The 25,863-nt window shown below is 33.0% G+C and overlaps 1 pseudogene; it reads right to left on the bottom strand.

Annotated features, from left to right (window-relative positions):
• Positions 1-11,519: 11,519 nt before the first annotated feature.
• On the bottom strand, positions 11,520-15,462 carry LOC124887716 (annotated as a pseudogene).
• Positions 15,463-25,863: the final 10,401 nt, after the last annotated feature.

Consider the following 25,863-nt stretch of genomic DNA (forward strand, 5'->3'; position numbering starts at 1 on the left):
ATTAACCACACTATCATTAACCCCTAAAATGAACTTACTCATCCTTCTGCTACTATCTGAAACCACATGAGGGGCATATCTGGCTAATTGAGTAAACTTAAGAGAATTCTCTTTCATTGTCATATTGCCCTGCCTGAGGTTGATGAATTGTAATGCCTTAGCTTCCCTAAGCTCTAGGGGAAAGAATCTATTGAGAAAAGCAGACACAAACTCCTCCCACTCAACTGACCCTGCATCATCTACCCTCTCTGACTTCCACTACTTGAACCAAGTGTGAGCAACATCCTGCAACTAATATGCAGCTAGCTTAGCATACTCAACAGTAGTCATCCCTATGATGTCTGTTACCTTGTGCACCTGATCTAGGAATTCCTGACAGTCCTCATCTGTCTTAGACTCAAAAAAGGATGGAGGATTCATTCGAGTGAAATCTCGAATCCTGGCTGCAGCTGAATTGGCCACTGGATTAGCCGGAACGATAGGTGGTCGTTCATTCTGAGCAACAACTGATTTAGCAAGAGTAGTAAATACAGCTCGAAACTCTACATGAGAAACATGATCGCCCAAAGGATCTTCAGGCCGAGGGGCTGACTGATTTTCATTTCTCTTTTTAGAATGCATGTTCTATAGAAAAAAGGGAGAAGCAGATTAGACTGAGAGATTGACTTGAGATTATTCTCACTGGCATAACATGAATACTGAAAGAGGGGAAACTGTTGCTAAAACATCTTATAGCCTCTTGTACATAAATGTGGCACGCAACACACCCATGTATAAGACTCTACTAAATGTGGCTTTCAGACTTCCTAGGACTCTATTGAACCTTAGGCTCTGATACTAAGTTTGTAACGCTTTAAATCTGGTACCCGAAATGCTACACGGTGCTCATGACCCCGAAGGACCACAAGCTAACCCATGATTAATATCTCTACCTGTATACTGCATAAAATACTGAATAATCCAGAAACATAAACTGAAAGGCCATAAGGTTCACCAAACTGAAGTAAAATATAACATCTAAACGGGGTATGAAATACCCAAAACAAAATTAAAAATACTAAAGTCTGAAACATGATAGTCTAGAAAGCCTCTAACTGACTGAACTGTCTGAGTAAGGATTTGGTGGGACATGTCCCCAACTAACTCTAATTAATAAACTAATTAATGAGATAATAGAGAAATAATCATGTCCTCGAATGATGAGGACTCACTTCTAACTTTGTCTGCTGAAACTAGAATCTACTGCTGAAACTAGAGCTCGTGTCTCTAAACCTATGGTATAAGACACCATAGTGCAAATATGTCAGCACTTTAAATGTACTGCTATGCATGTGGGGTAGGCTGAATGAATGGGGTTTAGATGCATAAACAATAATGGCTAACTGACTAATATGAACGTGAGAATACATTCATGCATACATAGTAACTATATCTGAAATTGTGATAACATGAGTACTGAATCTAAATACTGATAACATGGCATACAGATATCTGAGTTCCATTCTGTATCTGAGTTGACTGTATCTGATAGTCCTGGATTCTGAAGAACTATCTGAGTGCTTTTACGGAGACTGATACTGAGACTGTGAGAGGTATTCATCTAACTGATATAACCCAAATGATGCATTATAGCTGAATTGGGGTCCAATCTATGCCCTGATTGGAAGGGTGTCAATACCGCGCCACTAGTAAGAACAACATGTGAGTGACCCTAATATAACAGGTAACTTTAATGAGAATGGTGGGAACCCTCATATAGTAGGTTAAGCCACCTAATCTCCTCTTATATAGCAGGCTATGATGTCTCAACCTATGCTGGCTATATAGTTCTGGAATGCAAGGATTACTTCTAAGAATCACACCATCATATAATAGGTGAGTTCCCACTCTTGGGTTTGCTCGGTGCTAATTTCTACTCCTATCTGAATAGACACTGAACATAATTTACTAAACTAAACATGGACTGAGTTACTAAATTCTGTTGACTGAAGGAATACTACTGATATCTGACAACTGACTGAGTCCATGAGATCATAGAGATTTCCTGAGTCATAAGACTGTCTGAAGTCTAAGGATCATGGATTGACTGAGAGTATCGTGAAAAGATGATATGGCTCTAAGCACACAGCTAATGTTTTGCGTACAAGTACCCCCAGGACTCGATGGAAGGAAACTAACCAAGCATAACTTACTTGAATATATAACTAACATCATAATCCATAATACATTTATAGAAGCATTCCATCAAAACATGTGATAGGAATAACTTGTACATACATAGGGATTTCATGATATCATACTAGTTGGGCATTGTTCCTTCATCTAGGCATTTAATCAAACACATGGTAGGCATAGAACATGTAGACAACATTATACAACAATTAATCATCATGATTCATCTCTAATTTCATCATCCTAGGGTTTATTCATAGGTTCACATGAATATACATCTATACAAATCAATTCCACATAAAATTGATCCGCCAACATGGATTTGAATTCAATTGATCATTCTCAACATAAACAAAATGAACCCAACATGAAATTCATAAAGAAATCCATAAACTTAAACTTAGAAAAGAGATTCTTGGGCTTCATGGACGAAAGGATCCCATGAATGAACACTACGCATATCTTAGTTCGTGATTTCGTGAAGATTGACGGAGAAACTTTCTTGGAATTGGATCTTCTATGAAAACCCTAACTTGTTCTTGAGAGTTTTTTGAGAGAAGAGAGTGTATTTTGGGTGAAGAGGAGCGGAATCACGTGTTAAAGGGCTTAAATAGGGGTGAGAAGTTGACCCTTTTAACCCTGAATGGGTCATTTAATTTCAGTAAATTTTCCCGAACTGGCCCCTGGTTAGATGCGGCGTGATTGGAATTTGACAATTGGGAAACTGAGGGAGGGCGCAACACAGAGCGATCGCGTTGCCCCTTCTTTTGTGACCTGGAACTTTGGCGCGACGCGGAGGAAATCATGCTAAGACACTGGAAAAGGATAATTCTGAATTTGGGCCCTGGCGCAATGCGCCATAATCGTGGACCCATACTGGAATTTGCTAAATGCCATTTCCTCTTGTGGCACAGCGCGCCATTGACTAATATGGCACTATTTTACGATGGTAACTTAAAATAGTCGTAACTTCTGACTCGGTATCGAATTTGGGAGAATCTTATATCGATGGAAAGCTTATTGAATTTCCCATATGACAAAAAGTGAAAATCTTGAAGATTCCTCATGGAATAACCATCATTCAATTTAGAAGCTAATGCTCGACATTCTTGAGATGAAATTAGCTAGGAAGAAGTATGGGGTATTACAAGTAGCAGTAACAACAACAACAATGGTCAACAAGATAAAGATGATGATGATAATGAAGGAGAAAATGATGATAATAAAGTAGAAGATGATGAATAAAGCATCAACAACAATGAACAACAAAAATTGCGAAGAGAGAGTAAGCAATAATAAATGAGATGTGAGAGAAACACATTTTTGTACTTCCTTTTCTAGTTATATTAAGTTTTACATTGGAGAGAAGTGTAAATTGAAAAATTTGTGGGCTCAAACTTTCCTAACTTTCTTAATTCATAATAAAATAATTGTCACTTACAGTCAATTATTAAAACTTGAGTCACCTACACCTTATTTTCAAACTCTTTTGTCACTTTTAAGAAAATTCTCCTAGAAACCTACCAATCAAACATTATATAAAATTAACGGGCAAAAATCACTTTTTCGTCCCAACTTTATCTTAAAAATCAAACTCCCCCACCCTCAACTTTAAATAGTAGTCATACTCCCCCCTTTATCTTAATTGAATTTTTAAAATATCTATTTTACCTTCTCATCATCAATTTTTCTCTTCTTTTTATTTTTACTTCTTTAAAATCATCATATTTCATTTAAAAAAAACTCATATAACAAATTTTTTATAAAATATGAACATTATATTTGCACGAAAAAAGTGAGAAATACTATTAAATATTTAAGCTAATGATAATCTATAATGAAATAAATTAGCATAATAAGAAAATTGATTTTATTGATAATAATTGTAACTCTAATATTTATTTTACAAGTGAAAATAAAAAGTAATATAAACTTTAAAAACATATTTTAATGCTGAAAATACAAAATAGTTAAAATTAGGCTAGATTTTAAAAGATTATATTTGTGTAGATTTTAAATTATAATATATGTAATACTCTATTAATGACAATCACAACTATTTATATAGGCAATAGATAATACTCATTTCTTATCACTTGCCGCTCATACTAAAAATAGTTATTTTAATTTTGCTTGTTTAATTTATGAAATCAAGAGAATTATATTATGTTTTTTTCCTTTTATCCTTAGTACTAAATAACTACATAAAGTAGTAGTATAAACAAATTTAAAGTTTCAAAGTATCATTAATAAGGTTAATTCAGTAAAATATACCTCTTAATAAAACTTTCTTAAGGATTTTATCATGTCAACAAAAGTCAAGTAATATGAAATGGATGTAGTAAGAGAGTGATGAAACATAAAAAAATATATGCACATGCATGTGCATACATAGACACACACTTAGGGGTGACTTGGTTGGGAACAAGTTATCCCAGAATTAGTTATCTCAAAATAAGTTGTACTGGCATGTATATGTGATAACTTATCCCATCACCTTGGTATAAATGGTGGAATAAATAATTTTGAAACTAACTAATATCTCTAACCAAATGCTGGATAAAATAATCTTGAATTTTATCCCCAAATTGTTATACTTTACACTTCACACCATACAACTCTTTAATACATATAATATTGCAATAACGATCTTAAAAAATAACATTAAATTTTGTGACAAATTCATAAAAAATATTATTTTACTTATAATGTTAATAAATTTAAATAAAATGCTATAAATATCTAGATTAAATAATATACATTACAAGGGGGTATTACATAAATATAGGATTAAATTAAAAGAACAAAATGGACATTGCATGGAATAAAAGGGGGTTTATAATTATTGTTTAAATTGAGGGGAATTTGATTTTTAAAATAAAGTTGAGGAGTGAAAACTATTTTCAGCCTAAAATAAATACATAAATAACTTTTATCCTCCATGCTTATCAAATAACTAGTTTAGGTGTACGCGCCTCGCGCGTATATCTCATTTTAGTGAGTTCAACTGTTAAAGCAAATATTTTATTTGTTTGAATAATAAACATGAATACAATAATTAAATTTAACATCTTTTGAACATGTGAAGATGGAGAACTTATTTGATTAGTTATAGAGTATTTGTAAATATCTAAGATGCAAATAAGGTAGGTGAAATCAATTAACAATCTCTTAAATTGCTTTAATATTTCAGTAGACCGATAATTAGTTCTTGTTAATCAATAAAATTGACAACTTGTCTTGGCTCCATCATAAAAGTGTAAAATTTATCATGCGAATTTCATGTCACTTAGTTCCTCTTCTTGATTAAATAGTCGGTATATATTTTTTTCCACCCCTCCAAATAAAACCATGCTCTTTCTCACATAGACTATGAATTGAACTTTACAATAGCTTTAAATTGAAATTGTAGGAATAGAAGATTATAATGGTGAATTACTTCCCCAATATATATGACTTCTACGTTGCAACGACACTTATTAAAGCAAATACATATCCTTGGGTCTCTCTCTCAAGTCATATTGTTGCTCGAGCTTTTGTGATTTTCTCTATATGCATAGAAATTGTCGATGAAAGAACAGTATAATGAGAACATAAAAAACGAAATTAGCATGATTTTTGTAAGGAAAGGTTTTTGTTTTTTTTGTAATATTGTCAATATTACGTTAAAGCCTATTTTATTATTTTTGAAGTTTTTGGGTTGTCCTCTTATAATTAGGAATGATTAGCTTTTTTTAGTTGGTAGAAAATGCATTCTATTTTTGTAAAGAAAAGTTTTTTTTTTTTTTTAATATAGTCAATAATTAATATCATTAAAATAATAGGAATAAGATGAAAAAATGATTTTATCTAAATTAGAGACTTTTAATGAAGGGTAAAAAGTACAAACAATATTTTTAAGACCTTCACACTTTTAATATATTATATAGATATATAGATATATAGATAGATTATAGATATAGATATAGATATAGATAGATATATAAATAAAATTAATACATGAGATTTTGACATGTAACTTGAATATCTCAAATTATCAATTTTTTGAAACATGAAAACTCTATAATTTTTTTAGAACTATCAAAACTTCATCAACTCTTATATAATTTTGTCAAATGAACAAATAATAGTTCATAAATAAGATATCAGAATATCTTAAGGCACCGAATAAACAAATCACATATCTTCATACTAGTTGCATAAGGTCTGTGCTAAGCCCGGGCACAAACTCATGATAAAGAATATAAAATTTAATTTTAGAAAAAATATAACTTAAATCATATTTTTCTATTACATAATTAATTTAATTTAGTGATAAGTTGATTATGCATGTTTGAAAAACTACTATGATTATTAAAGTATTTTCGATATATTTGGATAACTTTTAAAGGACTTTATTTAAGAAAAAGGAAGTAGGAAGGATAATTACCAAATATGAATGTACATAAAATTTAATTTAAAATAAATAAGTGACGTGTTCAGCATGTTTAAAAAAAATAATATTTGATAGATTGTTGGAAAAAACATTTTCTTTAGAAGATAAGTCTTTTTAGACTTATAAAATTGACTACGTGGAAGTAGAAAAATTATATTTTATATTTCACATTCATTGAGTCCTTCGCTCTTTAATACACCTTGTCTTCACCCACCATAGCTCCCATCCCTGCCACTCTATACCCTGTCTCTCATAATACTTATATAAATTATATAAAAATAATTTTAAATAATATTTTACTTACATACCGAATATAAGAAAATAAGTAAGAAACACACTAATTTTATTAAAAAATATCATTAAAGTACTTTTTTTAATTGAAAAAATATTTGTACCAAACACACTCAAAAACAGAATAAGTATTATTAAAAAATAATAAATGCTCTGATTGAAAAAGAGACTATAACTTCAAAGTTACACAGATTTTACTAAAATGTAAAAAAATAAATATGCATTCTATCCATTTCATTTTATTTTACATTTGTTGATTTAATACTCCTATTAATAAAAAAACTGTTTAATAATAGGAGTTGGTTTATTGATCTCGATAATTAAGATTTGAAAGTATACGATTGACAACTATTATGTCGTGTAGTTACTTAATGATAAGCATAATATGGAAAGAAAATAATAAATTTTTATTTATTTTCAAAAATAATAAGCAAAAGGTAAATTTTATTTTTAGCACATGGATCAAGCAAAATGAAAAAAAAAAAGAAGAAAAGAAAAAGGGTATCCTCTCAATTCTTTTTCACTTGTTTCTTTGACTTGACAAATAACTTAAGAATTTAATATATTAAGGATATAATATATGAAATTATCCTTATTAATTATGTTTTAAAAATTTAATTTAGCTATTCATACGTTACTTAATTACTTGATAATAACAACAACAACAATAATAATAATAGTTATATAATTAATAATAATAATAGTAATAGTAATAATAATGAGAAAAAAGTTATAAATCTATCGTGATTTACTAAAATAAATAAGAAAGAAAAATAATTAATTTTTAATATAAGATATAAGTAAAAAAGAATAAGTAATCTAATAAGAAATAAGAAGAGATTTATAAAAAATAAAGAGTACTATGTATAGTTCAATTACAAAGTCTTAAATAAAAATCTCATAAAAGAATAAATGAGGACAAATGTAACAACATGTATGAAAAATAAGTAAACATGTGTAGCTATTTAATTGCATTAAAAAATTTGTGAGGACTACCAAAAAGGGAGATCCTCCCTTATCTATAGTAGTAATAGTTATTAAAAATTATTTGGATTGATTTTTTTTGGAGCTAAAGTGGTTGTTAATTAATGATAAATGAAGTTTTAACTAAAGGTAATTTAATAAGTGACAAGAAGAGACCAATAATAAAAGTCCAAGTTGAAATGATCTTAACAAAAATAACAAGGGCATAAATGAAAATATATTAGAAAAAGACATCATTAATTGCTATGTGTGATAATTTTACATAACAAGAAAAAGTGAAATACCTAAAATACCATTGTGAGGACTACCAAAATTGATATCCTCTCTTATATATAGTAGTAATTTTTTTTTATAAATAAATCTTTATACTACATATTATTACAAATTTTAAAAAACACATAATTTTATAAATATTCACTGATTAAATAATCAACCATAATATTAATTGGTACGCATAATATTCTCACATCAAGCATGAGTCTTTTTGTAAAATTTTGAAATATAAACCTTTTTTTTTTTTGGAAAATGCAAACTTATGTGTCATATTTTATTTTTAGAAGAAATTAAAAATCCTACCTTTTGGAGAATTTGAGATTTGAAATTATGATTTTTCAATTTGAAATTGAGATTGAAATTTTGTGCATGTCTCAGAAAAAATGTTGATTTCAAATTATAGCTTAGGCAAGTTTTTTATTTTGGAAGGTTTGAGATTTGATATGATTAACTTTGGTCAATATTGAGAAAATATCCTACTAACCCCTTGAACTATACCCAAAATGGCTACGAGACACGTCAACTTAAAGGGGCCCCTATTATCTCCCTGAACTAACTAAAAGTGTAATTTTGACACCCTTAGTGCCTACGTGGCACATACGTGGCACACACGTATGCCTACGTGGACCCTTCAATCTGTTGTGCGATGTATGTGCCACGTAGGCACTAAGGGTGTCAAAATTATACTTTTAATTAGTTCAGGGGGTAATAGGCCCCTCTTTAAGTTGAAGTGTGTCTCTGCCGTTTTGGGTATAGTTTAGGGGGGTAATAGGGTATTATCTCGTCAATATTTGATAATTTTGAGGTCGTATGAAGACTTCCGTTAGTTTTGTTATCTCTGTGATGTTTAGTTTTGCTATCTCCGTGATGTCATTTTTGGATTAGTAGGACCTTTTATTCGGGTTCTGAGGCATTCAGATGAATTTTGAGTAGTTGGTTGAAAAGTTGGAAGATTAAGGGCCCGTTTGGATAGGCTGAAAAAAAATGGCCAAAAAAAAGTTCTTTAAAAGTGCTTTTGAAAGTGTTGAACTTATTTTAAAAATAAGCAGTTAAGTGTTTGGATAAAAGTGCTGAAACTGAAAAAAAGTTATTGATGTGTTTGGTAAATAATGCTTTTAAGAACTTTTTTTTTGGTTAAAATGACTGAAATACCCTTATAGCTGTTAATAATATATAGAGTTGATCATTCTTAATTTTAATTGCTAAAATGATTCAAATTAAAATTAATATATATTTTAATATATATATATATATATATATATATATATATATATATAAAATTTTCTCATGAATGACTATTAATTTGTGCGCTAAAAAAATATTTTTTTAAGAGTTTAAGTGTTGAATGTTTGTGTTTGAAAAAGATAGCTATATTTTAAAAGATTATTTGTTTCTTCGTGGTTACGTTATTATTTCGCATCATTAAGGTGCAATTACAACATTTCCATTTTCTTATTAAACTAGACTTGTTGCTTTAAACCTTCGAGGATAATATTAATATATATGTCGAGCTTATCATTAAGAAAAACATATATGTCACTAATCATTATAATTACATTAATAGATAAATAGTTTCATACAAAAGAGGTACTAATATGGCTAGAGTTAAGTTCACCATAAATACAAAAGGTGAAAATGTTCAATTAGTACAAGTATTAAGCATTACAAATATCATTAGCAATCATATCACGAAGCCACACCCAAGGCACATTACTTTCCTCACTCACATTTTTGCCATCTATATTATTAGCCATTGAAGTTGTGCCTACATCAAAATCAACCAATGAAATATATCTTTCATTCTCAGTCATTTGAAATGCATTATCCACATTGAACTTCTTTCTAGTGTAATTATGAATGACCATAATAGTATGATATCTCTTTGAGTGTCAATGTTATAGTAAGGCATGTCGCGCAAAATAGACCACCCCGCTTTTCATACACCAAATGTACATTCTACTATGTTTCTACAAGAAGAATGCAAATAATTAAATTTTTTAATGTGTCCCTTTGGCTCCCGCAATTGATGTGTTGTACCACATCGAAAGTTAGAAAGGTGATACCTCACATTTTCTCCTTTGTAAGGAGCCATGTATCCCTTCGTGTGTGGATATTCAGAATCAACTAGATAATATTTATTTTCTAATGGATGTGAAAATTTGAGTTCTTGTCTAAGAAGAGTCTCATGAAATATACGATTGTCATGAGCTGATCCTTCCCACCCACCCAATGCAAATGTAAAACACATGTTAAAATCTACAATGTTAAGAATATTTTGAGTCGGATAACCTTTACGATCAATAGACAATATTTCTTGACCTTGCGGTAATTTAGCTTTAACATGTGTGCCATCAAGTTCCCCAATGAAATCCTACAAGTATAAATTTAACTTAAGAAAATAATCAAGAGAGAAATTAAATATTAAGTATAATAAAGTATATATTTGGAGAAAGTGCAACTTACTTTAAAGAAGGGAAAATATAGCTCGTTACATGGCTTGTGAGCTCCTACACCATCATTATAATTTAAATGTGGTCTAATGATATCTCTTTCAAGCTTAGAAACAACATCTAAAACACTATGAAAGTGTCGATGAACCGTCTCTCCAGAATGTTGAAAGATTTCTTATATCATTCGATTTCCCGCTCCATGTGCACAAATCATCAACAACATGCCTAACATTTCGTGTGTAGAAATTCCACGAGTGGGTTTAAGCCCATATTTTTCGGTTAAGTCATTGGATAAATCAATGAACACTGCTTTCTTCAATAAATTTTTTTCATGACAATGAGTTTCATTTTCTCATAATATCTCTTGAATAAATATATGTCCGGAGCGCTTTGATGTATGACAAGTTTCCTTACATAAGTACTTTTTGCAATACGTCAAAACATATTTACCTGCTAGTTGACACAAAGTCATCTACTCCTTGTCTTGCTTTCGGCAAACTTTTTCCAATTCTTTATCTTGTTCATCTAATAAGTCACTTAAATCAGGAGATATGCTAATATCCAAACTCTCCATTTAACTGAAAATTAAAAACGCCTCACATCAGTAGAGTATGTGAGTATAAGAATCCCATAATCCTCATATTAGTAGAGTATGGTACATCAATATATTTTAATTTATAAGATGCACTATGAATCTATATAATTCATATCTCACTGCATACTCTTCATATAGTAAGTGAAAATCAATAGAACATACATATATATAAAATACACACACATACAACAATACAAATAAAGTCAACTCAATCTTAAAAGGGTTTTAATCATACAACTATAGCGTATTAAGTTTACGCGTACAACCATAATAACAAACATCAAACAACAAAAGTACTAAAATCAACCACATACATCCTTCACATTTTCTTAAGGAGGTATAGATCATAGTTATATGACAACCAAGACTTCCGAGCTTTATCACTAGTCATCTTAAGAAATATTTGACGGACGTCTTTCTTTAGAAACAAGTTATGCATAGTTGTAGATTTCAGATGGGATAACAATTTCGGGAATACTTTCCAAAAAGTCCATATACTTGTCAATGGTGGGATCCTTTAATGCATGAGATGTGGCAGTACTTTTGCTTGATATTAACTCAACTATAGAGTGTAGTTCCTCTATAGCAGATTTTGTCTTACTCCTTTTTACTCGATTGCTAGTTCCTATATCATCAGTTGAAAGTTCTCTTTTTAATGATGGTTTGGGAAACATAAGAGAATTCATATCATTTGGGTCATCACTTTCATCACTTCCTTCATCATTGAGATTAATGAAGTGTTCTTTGTCAAAATCATCACAATCATTTATTTTTTCTTTGTTCAAATATACGTCAATTTTAGAAATTTGTTCTTCATTTGCGACACGTTCTCTTTCCCCCATAGCAACAATATCCAAAAATAATGCATCATAGCGATAACGTATGAGAGAAAGATCCATCTTCCTAAACCTCCTATATCGATGATCCATCTGAAATGAAAAAACCAACAAAATAAAACTACTTAAGTAAATTAAATAATGAGAGAAATAACAAAGAAATATAGAATAATGCTAGAGATGTACCTTAATCTTTTGCTTCCACCAATCGCCATCTGCAATGATTGTATTTTTTGTGGCATCCCAACCTAAACCTGTATTCTCTCTCATCAACTGCTTAAAAAAAGCCTAGTCCTGTTTCATGCTATCCCACTTATTTTTCAATTGTGTTTTACTATAGTTTCTTTCCGTCCTACTATAGAATGCATCAACCAAATTTTTCCATCCATCTTTATTCAAATGAGAGTTCGGTCTATTTCCTTTTTTAATCTCTCTTTCACACACCTCAATAAAAGCAATATAAGCATCATAGTCCCACTTAGCGTTACTTTATACCAAATTAGTATTCGACATGATGGAATATAAATGATCTGAAGAAGGAATATAAAAATCAATTGCCACACTTAGCTAATTTAGGGATAAAATTTGAAAAGGTAAAAGACAAGAGACTAGTAAAGTAAAAACTACCAGTAACAACTAAAATTTTTAATTGGACAAAAAAGTAGGGCAGCATTGATATGGGACATAACACATCTTTTATAGTTTTGTCATATATGCTATTGCCAACTTGTACAAAATATATCTAATTAACAAAAACCATTCAAACTTTAGCCAATACACCCACACCCAATCTGCTAAATAATCATAATATAAAGCAAGAAACCGAATCAAATCAATAAAAGAATCATTCTTTTTGAGATCGAAGTAGTAGCATTCATTGTGTTAACACTAAAAAAATAGCTCATTTTGCATTCACAAAGACAAACAACCTTGCAAGTAATATAACAAATATTGTGTTAACTGAAATGGAGAAAATTAGAGATTTACGGACACATTAGTGAAAGATGAAGAAAGTCTTAATGTCAGATATGAAGAACTCGAAAGAAAAGAACAGGAACTGATGGCACAATTGGAAGCAGTACAGAAAGAGAAGGCAGAGATAGCTGAACAAAGGAATGAAAAATCCAAGAAGACCAAGCACTTGGTTTCTTTGGCAGAAGAGAAAACAACTAGTACCACCAAAGAGAAACACATGATGAAAATAGCAACTACCAAGTTGAACAACTTAATTAATCAATGGGCTAAAATACAATCTTTCTTTATCTAGATTTCCTTGTAAAACTCAATTAGGTTCCACAATATTTGTTACTACTTATTTCATAATGTTTCATCCTTGTAGTTATATTCAGAAAGAACTTTTATTCAAAGTACATAGCTATGCAAATGTTTTCTACAACATATATCTCTTTCCTTTTTCACAATATTTGTTACTACTTATTTCATAGTGTTTCAAGTCCCACCCCCCACCATCTTTATGATTGGAATACACCTTTAATCTCCTTTTCTTGTTTTATTTTTGTTACTAAAAATTTTGTTGTGCCAGAGAAGGGAATTTGACTTCCCTGCTTCTTTTATTCATCACTTGCAGATGCATAAAAAAGTCTAAAGTTGTCTTATTCAGAAATCATTAGCTCATAATATAGTGTGCTTTCCAATTTATTGATTTTTGTATTAATTAATAGTGTTGTTTCTACACCTCTTATAAAAAAATTATTGAATTTTAGAAAAAGATTCCACATTATTGAAATAATTTTTAGGACTATCAAACACAACTCAAACGTTATTTGTATTTGATTATCAATAAAAATCACTAATGTTATAATTTACTTTTAAATCTTTTGCATTGTACAAGTGAAAAGCAATGCGATCAGTTGGATATCACAGGGCACTGCATACACCTAACATTAACAATCAAATTGTCCCATCTAAGATAATAGTTCAAAAACATTGAAAGTCGAGCAAATTCGAAGTTTGTTTTTCAAATCAATTAAACAATATCAAATCAAATCCAACAGTCCCCCTTTAAACCAAATACAAACCAAATACTAAAGAAAGAATGAAAACCAAAAAGTATATTTTTTTCATATTCATTCAACTTCCATAACCGCTACAAACGGTGTCTCTCCCTCTTAAAATTTTTTCAGAAAAATAACTATAGACTAATATCAAGCTTCTTTCGACTAAAATGAACAATTACAGATTTGTCTATGAATAAAAAGAGATGAAAAATTAAAAATAAATAAAAAGACATAAAGATGGAGAGAAATTATCGCGGAATCTTGAAGGAAATGCAATAATTTGAGAGAAAATCTTGAAGAAAATATGTTGTGTTGAGAGGCAGCGACGTGGATTTTCTTATAGAAATAAAAGTGTGGTGTGTGAAGTGTGCTGTGAAGGTAGAAAAGAAGAATTAGGGACAAAGGGTACAATTGAAATAAGTTATAATTGCAAGGGACACAAAGGTAATTTAAATGGTCAACTTAAATATATTATAAGTTTTCAAAAAAAAAGCTGCTATTTGCTACTTCTTGTTTTTGGCTTAAAAAAGCTAAAATCAACTTTTTTTTAAGCTATTATAAATATTGCCAAACACCATTTTAAGCAAAAAATAGCTTATAAGTTATTTTGACTAACTTATAAGCAAATCCAAACACCCCACTAAAGCATAGAGTTGAGCTCACTCAATATCTGTTGATAATGAACTATGTTCGGAATCTAAAAATTTCATCAAGTCAGAAATCATTAGTCTCGTAGTAAAATTGGTTTATGTTCATGGTTCTAAATAAATTTTGAGGGTCCATTCAAAAAATTTTAGACTTGAGCTTGTTGTTGTCATTTGTTGTTTTTTGGTGCAGGTCACTTTCTTCGTGCGATGGTAACTGGTGGATCTGCTATCTTAAAGAGCTTTGTGGGTAGGGTTTGGTCCAGGTCACTATAGCCTTTGTGTTCGCAAATTCTCTAACTCAATTTATGAAGCTTGGAAATGATAAATCAATATTTTGCCAACCATTTAGTCTCTTTGATTCGATGCATATCTTATGTTGAAATGCTCACTTGTGTAGGTGGTTGATGAACTTGAGGATGAGCTAAACTTACAAGTCAAGATGTGCATAAGAATGAAGTAAAAAATCTTAAAATGATACATGAAAGAAAGACAAGGATTTCAGTAGTTATATGCTCTAATATCTTGCCATATGCTCCCATATGTAAGGGGACATCTTAGTGCACAGAAGAACTGAAGGAGACTTCCCTAACATACGTGGTCACATGATCCTGCACCTGGGCATGTGCGTCAGCATCTAAGGTGCACATATGGAAAGACAGAGGATCTAGAAAAGCCAAAACTTTGACAAGTGAAGCCACCTGCGCACACATATGGCCACATGCATTGACATATGCGCCAACAAGTGTCAAGAATGGTGGCATTTTTGTAATTGTATATTTCATATATTTTAGCTATAAAATAGATGTTTCAAATATGAATCTCCATCTTTTGTCAAATTTGGAGATCTAAAGCGTGTAATTGAAACCCTAAGAGTGATATTTTAGTGCCTGTGCCTGATTTCTTGCGTGGAATTTGAAATTTCTCTGGTGAATTTTGGATTCCATGATGGATTTTAATGAGAATATAGGTATATCACTTTCTTCTCTTATTATGAGTAGTTAAATTCTTTAACTTGGGGTTATGCATAATTGAGTTGTGATTTGGGTATGGGTTGTACCCATTTGCCTAGATAATCAATTATTTATTGAGAATTTAATCATTACTCCATGTTTTAACCTAAGATTAGAGATTACAGACTCTAGTTTTGCGCAAAAACCTTTTTATCCTTGACAAAAGGGATAAAGATGCGGAGTAGCAATTGACATTAACTTAATTTATCATTTAATAGTAGATCTTGGACATAAGGCTACTAATTGAGTAATTGGTTGGTTACAAAAAAATATGTGTGAGGTGTTCGAAAGAACCCACATATGAAATTTCAATATTTTATTGAAAGATTGACATTGTAACCTATAACTTAGACTATCCTCAATAATTAGTTAAAATTAGCCAAATTGGTACCTACATATGTATATACTCTCACTCATGAGATCATAACCCCAAGTATATTTTACTCTTGATTACATGATTAAATCCAAATTCAAAAGTTGAGGTCATGACGGCAATAGGTAAGTCTATTTCCTCAAAAGGATAGGAATGCAAAATTATAAATAAAGTAATATAAACGATACTTCAAAAGTGATGTCAGGTCAACATAGTACATAATGAAGTGAAAATTTGAAAGAAACTATCATAACCCCACCCCCACCTTACCTCCCGAAAAAATCTAGCATCACAAGTCAAGAGCATTTATAATAAGACTAAAATCATTAAAAATACATAATATGTCTCAAAGCATAAATCCCAAGTATATTTTACTCCTGATTACATGATTTCATCATGATTCAAAAGTTGAGGTCATGATGGCAACTATCGAGATCGAGCCTCGATAGGTAAGTCTATTGCCTCAAAAGGATAGAAATGCAAAATTATAAATAAAGAAATTTAAATGAGACTTCAAGAGTGAAGTCAGGTCAACACAGTACATAATAAAGTTAAAGACTGAAAGAAACTATTATACCCCTCTCCCAAAAAAAAATCTGGCGTCACAAGTCAAGAGCATTTATAATAAGACTAAAATCCATTGATAATACATAATATGTATCAAAACATAAATAAAGACAAGATGAAGATATGAGAAGGACCAAAATAATCTCTGAATTCTAGAGCGTGCCAATAACTCGAGTCAACCTCCACCATGATTAGTTGTCGCGTATTGTACTCAAACTAGAATATGCATTGAAAGGGCATAGTAGAGGTGAGTATGATCCATTTTTACTCAGTACGTATCATACGTCGACTGAGAAAAGTAGAAAATAATACAAGTAAAGAAATATTATGAGCACGTTTGTGATTCCCCAAGCGTTGGCCTCTAAAAATTCTTGAGTTTTTACACTCACTTTCCATACTACAACTCTCTCTACAAGTTATAAGGTGTCTGTACGGGTCATAGGACCTTAGTTGTAGGGTGGACAGTGAAGATTCCCTTTGTTTTTGTCTTGGATATTAGTTGTGCCTAATGAGTTATATAGACTCTCTATAAGTTGTAGTGTGACTTCCATCACGAAACCAATATGATGGTCCAAGTTTCTACACAAGGTACGATTAGGTCCCTATGAGTCATATGGTTTGTACACGAGTCATAGTGTACGACTCGTAAGGTAATCAGTGAAGGGTACTTGAGCTACTGTCTTGACTACAACTCATGGTGACGAGTCATAATGTGTCCTTACCAGTTGTAGGGTGACCTATGGTCACCGACGACCATTTGTCAACTTTTAGTTAAGGGCACTTTGGACATTTCCCCTCTTCCCCAATTGTGACCCAAGACTTAAAACCACTTTAGGGTATAATTATCACACCAAAACAAATTAAAATAAATTCTTAAACTCTCTCAAATTCCCAAGGTCAAGAACACTTAGGGTTTTGAAAATCATGTGTTTTAAATATTTTTTTGTATGGATTTGAATGTGGGTTTTGATATGGGTTGAGGATTTTGGAATGGTTGATCCTTGAATTATTTTCCCATGATTTTCATGAGTTATTCATGCTTTGAATAAAATGTTTTGAACTAATGAGGTGCATGGGTGTGGGAATTAGAATGGGGGTCGAGGTATTCCCCCAAATTAATGTTTTGAACTTGGAAATTGGTTTTGAATAATTGTGTTTCCTCAACTCACTTGTGTAAATGGATTTGAATGGTGGAATTGTTACTTGGTCTGACTTACTCACCTATAATGTTGCATTGTATAAATGGTTAAGCAATAAACATAGATTTCTAAGGCCTTGTCGGCTATGTTTGGATTTAACAAATAAAGAAGGTCGAGGTATTCCCCCAATTTGAATTGATAAACTCAAAGAGATTGAGTCATTTCTCCAATATTGATTTAATGAAAAAAGGAGGATTGAGGCATTCCCCTAAGTAAATAGAATTATGATGGCATGATTATGAGCTTGCAAGATAAATGATATGACGATACCTATGGTATGCCTTAATAAATAATTCTTTGGTTAATGAATGCGTTATGTGAAACTTGTTTTAATTGGGATTAATGAAGGTTATGTATCTAAGTCGTGAAGGTGTGAGTCCTAGAGGACTGATACTAAAAACTCACATTTCCCGACGTGAGGGCTGGTCTTGATGTCCGTGTGCATGATTCACACTATTGATATATTGTATCTAGGATTGATGTGGTGTTGGGTCATTCCCTATTCCTTGATACCTTCGGTTCGTATGGATAATATGCAATAGGGACCTTTCAGCAGAGAAAGCTGAACCCGTATAGCTTCTGGATTCCTGTTTATGATGGTTGAGCTACATAGTACAGGCTAATATTTTACTACCATGTTAAACCTTGTTTCTTACCCCAGCATGCATTATATATATTTATAGATGAATATGAAGGCGTACATTGAGTTTGAAATTAAAATTTTGACAGGCACTACTTTATACTTATCCTGAGTTACTTGCTAGTTCTCATACCACTAACCGTCCCTAGATGTTGTATCCCCATTCGATGCAGGGTCCGATGGAACTACTTTTCTTGTATAGAGATAGATGATTCTAGAATTGTTCGCGTGTCAGCTTAAAGTGGTGAGTCTCTTTCTTCTGGAAGGCCTATTACTTCTTAGTTTGGTATGTCATAGATTAATTTATTTTTGGACTTATTTTGGCTATATTTAGGGGTATGTACAGACTTAAGTTGATGATTGGTGTTGTTTAGAGGCTTTGTGGACTACTATGGTTGGGTTGGTTGTTAATATTTTTAGATTTTTTTGAGCTTATACTATTCTATCTTGTTATATCTTTGGAATTCATTCATTGCTAGGTGTGTTATATTTTATTTGACTAGGTAACAAGGGTGGTCTTCGATCCTTGGTGGACTTGAGTTACCCATCACGGCTAGGCCCTTTTCCAGGTTATAATAAAGTTGGTACCAAATCCTAGGTTTAGTGTCATCGGGTGTCCATAAAGCTGTGTCAAGTAAAGTCTCTTTTATAGGAGTGTAGTGCACCACACTTATATGGGAGGGGGTATAAGGCATTTAGGAATGTTTTCCTTTCTTGTGTTCTATTTTTGGGATGTAGAGTCTAGTATGTTGAAATATTCCTTAATTCCCATTTGTTCGCATTTCATATCATGCCTCCTCGAAGATCTAATGACCATATAACCTTTTTTTTCTACCTGAGGACAATGTGGATGGAACTCATCCTGCTTATGGAGTTTAGTCTCGATCTAGGATCCTAGATCCTGACTATACTCCCCCTCATGGAGTTCCACTAGTCATTACCAGTTCTCTAGTTCCTTGAGTTGAGGGTGATCATGCCCCACCACCTTAAGAAGACATATCTAATGCCTAGTTCTACTATTCTATTCATCTGTTGACCAAGTTGGTGACATCTCAATCACGTCAATTGGGTCCTATTGGTACTATTGTGCATTCTTTTGAGGTTACTCGAGTTAGGCAGTTTATGCAACGCCCTGAGTCTGTACCCCGGATGCTACACGATGCTTACGACCCCAAAGGACCACAAACTAACTCATGACTAATATCTATTGTAAGCACTGAATAATAATACTGAAAATAATATAGAAAATAGGTTGAATTGCCATAAGATTCAAAATCTGAATTCTGATAAAGAATATCAACTGTAATAATAATCTGTAAAATTGAATACTGCCTGATAGTCTAGTCTAAAAAAGACTCTAACTAAACTGTCTGAAAGCGAAGTTGATGGGATAAGCCCCAACTAACTTCGACTACTGAAATACAAAAATAAAACATATCCTTGATAGATGAGGACTCACTACTAAATCTGACCCTGTTGGATGAATCTGAATCTGTCTATGCATGGTTAGACACCTGAGCGTTCGAACCTATGTTATGAGACATCATAATGCAAAGAAAAAGTAAGTGTCAGTACGTGGAATATACTGGTATGCTAGATGAGGTAAGGCTGAATTCAAGGGTTCATGTGCATGAACAGTAACTGATTGAACGATATAGAATAAGTGATTATGAGTACATAGAAATTTAAATCTACTGTAAATACTGAGTATGCAATACTGTGCATATGCATGTATACTGTATTTGAGCTTTTACTGAAGCTAAATACTGAGTTTTGATAATTGAATAATTGATATCTGAGATTACTGATAACTGAGTTACTGATACTGGTTGACTATGTCTGACAGTACTGATTTTGTAGAATTAAACTGAGGTCTATACTGAGACTAAAACTGAAATTGTGGGACGTAGTCATCTAACCGATATGACCCAAATAAGATAACTGGGGTCCAACCTATAACCCCAATTGGAAGGGTGTCAGTACCATGCCACGGGTAAAGACAAGCTAAAGAGTCATCCTCATATATCAGGTGCCCTAAAAGAGAATGGTGGTACCCTCAACTGGCAGGTAAGACACCTCATCAACCCTCATTTGGTAGGTTGATATCTCAACCTATGAAGGCTACGTAGTTCTGGAATACAAGGACTGCTTCTAACGATCACAACCTCTACTGGCAAGTGAGCCCCCATCCTTGGGTTCACTCGGTGCTGAATCCTACTCCCATCTGAATGATAGTGATTAATTACACTGAACTGAACTGGACTGATACTGAGTTTTACTAAGTTTTGTAACTGCCTGAGTACTACGGTCTCGTGACATTACTGAGACTATTCTGTAACTACTGTAGCTCTAGGTAAACAACTAGATTTTTAGTTATTGGATACCCCAGGACTCAATAGCATGGAAAGTAAAGCATAGGATGATCTTAAAAAGCATAACAAAGTCCACTTGTTCATAATTCATTCATAGAGACATTTTATCATATACTTGTAGGGTATAAGCTTGTACATGATTGGGACTACATAATGACATGTCATGATTCCACTATTTACTTCACATAGGCATTTTAGCAAACACTTGGGGAGCATGGATTATTTCACATGATAATGGTCAACATATGATATTCATGAATACAATACTCAATTGTAATTTCAAGGGTTTAGAATACAATTTACATAATTCCTCAGATAAACTATTTTAATTTTTTGGAAACTTGTAATTAATCATGAATTAAAACCCAATTACTATCCAGAACATGAATACAATCAATTTCAAGCATGGAATTCATAAATCTAAGATCTTGTATGTTTAAAAAGGGTTCTTGGACTCCATGGGTGAAAGAAACCCATAAATGAACACCTAACATACCTTGGAATGTTAATTTTTGAAGGTTCTTGGAGAAATTCTTATGATCTGTTCTTGATTCCTGAAGCTACGGTTTTGCCCTTTGAGAGAGAATGCTTTTAATTTGGGGAAGAATAAGTGAATAATGATGTAACTAGGTTAATTAGGGGTAAATTTCGTGTTAAAGGCTGATTTAGTTCATGGAAAAATACCCAATTATCCTTGGAAAAGATTTAAAAATTATCACTGAAAACTCCCGATTTTAGGCCTCATCGTAATGCGGTGAGCCACTGTAATATGGATGACACTGACGAACGTGAAATAGAACCTTGACTCGACGTGGCACCATCGCTGAGCCTCACTGGAATTTGACAACTAGGAAAGTGACTAGTGGCGCGACTTGGTGGGATTGCGTTGCCATACTGGAAAATAACAATTGTGAACTGGAGCATTGACGCGATGCACCATTATCGTAGAGCTTTACTAGAAACTGATGAATGCCATTTGGCTTGTCTCTGTGACGCGCTGATGTGCCAGACGGCACACTACTTTCCCAAATTAGCTCTAACTCTTCTCTCGGGTATCGTATTTGGGCAAACTTTATATCGTTGGAAAGCTGACTGAATTTCCTACGTATTGGCAGGTTGTAAACTAAAAAATCTTAAGTATTTTAAACATTTTATATATGATTACTCATGTACTTAGAGTTAAATTAAGCTAGGGAAATACGGGGTATTACAATATCTCTCTCTTGGGAACATTCGTCCTCGAACGAAACTAATTAAGGTGAGAAATAGTGATAGACTGAGTTTACACACTGAACATGCATAACTGAAACATGATTGCATGACTGAAAACACTGATAAGCTGAGTTTTTATGCTGATCATGCATATCTGATGAATGAGTACATAACTGAACTGATTCATGAATGCATAAATGAATATTCCATAGTAATGGTACCAAGTTTGTAAATGTAACTAAATAGGGAACTAAGCAAAGCTAAGAAAGACTGTTACCTCAAGCTGAATCTGATTTTGCGGAGAAAAGGTGAGGGTACTTGGTCCGCATATCTGCTTTTGCTTCCCAAGTAGCTCTCTCAATGGAGTAATTCTACCAAAGACTTTGACCAAGGGGACTTCTTTGTTCCTTAGTCTACGAATCTGATGATCCAGGATCAAAACTGGAACCTCTTCAAAAGAGAGATCATCCTTAATATCTATGCCCTCTAAGGGAACTGTGACTGCTAGGTCACCAATGCATTTCTTTAAAAAGGAACCGTGGAATACTGGGTGTACTGAAGTTAGATCTAAAGGCAACTCAAGCTCGTAAGCTACCTTTCTTAAATGGCTGAGGATTCGATAAGGACTGATATATCGGGGACTGCGGTTTCCTTTCTTGCCGAACCTCTTTACTCCCTTTATAGGAGAGATTTTTATGAACACAAGATCACCAACAGCAAACTTAAGATCCTTTCTTCTCACATCTGCAGATAATTTTTGTTGGCTATGGGCAGCCCTATTCCTTTCTCTAATCAACTAAACCTTCTCTAAGGCATCAAACACTAAGTCTGGCCCTACTACTACAGCTTCACCTACCTTGAACCAACCAATTGGAGATATACATCTCTAACTATAGAGATCCTCAAACAGAGCCATTTGAATACATGAATAATAGCTGTTATTATATGTGAATTCAATCAAAGGAAAATGGTCATCCCAACTGCCTTTAAAATCAACAACGCAGGCTCTTAACATATCTTCTAGAGTTTGAATAGTCCTTTCTACTTTACCATCTGTCTGAGGGTGGAAGGTTGTACTGAGGTGAACTTGGGTACCTAGACCCTTTTGGAATGCTTTCCAGAAATTAGTGGTTAATTGGGTACCTCTATCTGAGATGATAGACATTAGAATTCTGTGTAACTTAACCAACTCTATGATATAGAGTTTGGCGTAGTCCTCAGCTAAATAAGAAGTATGAACTGGCAAGAAATAAGTTAATTTGGTCATCCTGTCTATAATGACCCAAATAGAATTATGTTGACAACGAGTACGAGGCAAACCCATCACAAAGTCAATGTTCACTTTTTCCTAATTCCATATGGGAATATTGAACTCCTACATGGACCCACTAGGCTTCTGATGCTCAATCTTAACTTGCTGACACATAGAGAACTTAGCTACAAACTCTGCAATATCCCTCTTCATCCCACTCCGCCAATAGATCTCCTGCAAATCATGGTACATCTTAGTTGCCCCTTGATTAATAGTGTATCGCGGACCATGCACTTTTACAAGAATTTGTTGCCTCAATTTATCTTACCTGGAACACATAAATGACCCTGGCAATGCAACATACTATCTCTTCCTTGGGAGAAAACCTCTACTTTCTGATCTCTGACTGACTCTTTCAGCTTAACTAGACTGGGATCTCTATCCTGATTTTCCTTTACTTTGAAACCCAGAGATGATTCTGAACTATTTTTCACCCATACACTGCCCTCTGCTGAATCGACTAAGAGAACACCTAGTAGGGCAAGCTGATAAACTTCCTGAGCTAACTTCTTTTTATAATTCTCAACATGAGCAACACTACCTATAGACATTCTATTGAGAGAATCAGCCACTATATTGGCCTTGCTTGGATGGTACAAAATACTCATGCCATAATCTTTCAATAAATCTAACCACCTTCTCTGATGTAAATTCAAATCTTTCTAAGAAAAGACATACTAAAAGATTTTGTGATTTGTGAACACATCAACATGCACTCCATACAACCAAATCTTTAAGGAAAACACTACAGCTGCTAACTCAAGATCATGGGTAGTGTAATTCTTCTCATGGGGATTAAGATGTCTAGAGACGTAGGCTATGACCTTACCTCTCTGCATAAGGACATAACCCAAACCTACTCTGGATTTATCACAGTACACAACAAACCCATCTGAACCATCTAGTAGAGTCAAAACTAGGGCTGAGGTAAGTCGAGTTTTCAACTCTTGAAAACTCTTCTCATAGGAATCTAACCACTGAAACTTGACTTTCTTTCGAGTCAATCTGGACATGGGGGATGCAATAGATGAGCTTCCTTTAACAAACCAACGGTAACAGCTATCTAAGCCCATGAAACTCCTAATATCTGATGGAGAAATAGATCTAGGCCAGTTTCTCACTATTTTGGTCTTTTGAGGATAAACTCTAATGCCATCACCGGAAACAATATGATCAAGGAATGTTACTGACCTTAGACAAAATTTGCATTTACTGAATTTGGTAAACAACTGATGAGTTCTAAAAGTCTAAAGTATGATTCTGAGGTTATCTGCGTGATCATTTTTGCAACAGGAATAAACAAGAATGTCATCAATGAAGACTATAATGAACATGTACAAGTACTGCTCGAACACACAATTCATTAAGTCTATGAAAGCTGCTGGGGCATTTGTAAGACCAAAGGACATGACTAGAAACTCAAAGTGACCATATCAAGTTTGAAAAGTTGTTTTTGAAATATCAGATTCCCTGACTCTGAGATGATAATAGACTAATCTGAGGTCTATCTTAGAAAACTAACTGTCACCTTGAAGTTGGTAAAATAAGTCATCTATTCTAGAAAGTGGGTATTTATTTTTTACTATAACTTTGTTTAACTGACGATAATCTATACACATTCTGAGGGAACCATTTTTTTACGCATGAATAAGACTGGTACACCTCATGAGAAAATACTGTATTTGATGAGCACCTTGTCTAAAAGGTCCTTTAACTGCTTTTTTAACTCTCTAACTTCAGCTGGTGCCATTCTACATGGCAGAGTAGATATAGGCTGAGTGTCTGGAAGAAGGTCTTTTCTGAAGTCAATTTCCCTTTTGGGAGGAACTCCAGGAAGTTCTTCGGGAAACACATCTAAGAATTCATTTACTACTGGAACTGACTCAAGACTAGGAGTCTCTGAACTAGAGTCTTTGACCCGCATAGAATGATAGACATATCCCTTGGATATTATTTTTCTTGCTCTAAGGTATGAAATCAACTAACCCATAGAGCTATAGTACTACATCTCCATTCAAGGACTGGTTCATTTGGAAATTAAAAATGAACAATTCTATTTCTACAATCAACTAAGGCAAACATGAATACAGCTAATCCATTCTAAGAATGACATCAAAATCCGTCATCTCTAATTTTACTAAGTCTACAGAAGTGACTTTCTGAGATATCATAACTGGACAGTTCCTATATACCCGCCGGGCTATGATAGACTGACCCACTGGGTAGAGACTGAGAAAGGTTCTACTAAAATTTCTGGTTTAACTTTGAAATTGACTGCTATGTAAGGAGTTACATAAGACAGAGAAGCTCCTGGATCTAATAAGGCATAGAAATATAAATGAAATTTCTGTAATGTACCAGTGACCAAATCAAGAAAAATTTACTAATCTTTTTGAGACTGAAGTGCATAGAGCCTGTTTGTGCATTACCCACTGGTGGCACTGGAAGTGGCACTCTGCTGATTCGGGTGACCGAAC

Source organism: Capsicum annuum, chromosome 10 (genome assembly GCF_002878395.1).
Source record: "Capsicum annuum cultivar UCD-10X-F1 chromosome 10, UCD10Xv1.1, whole genome shotgun sequence".
In the NCBI taxonomy this organism is placed as follows: Eukaryota; Viridiplantae; Streptophyta; class Magnoliopsida; order Solanales; family Solanaceae; genus Capsicum; species Capsicum annuum.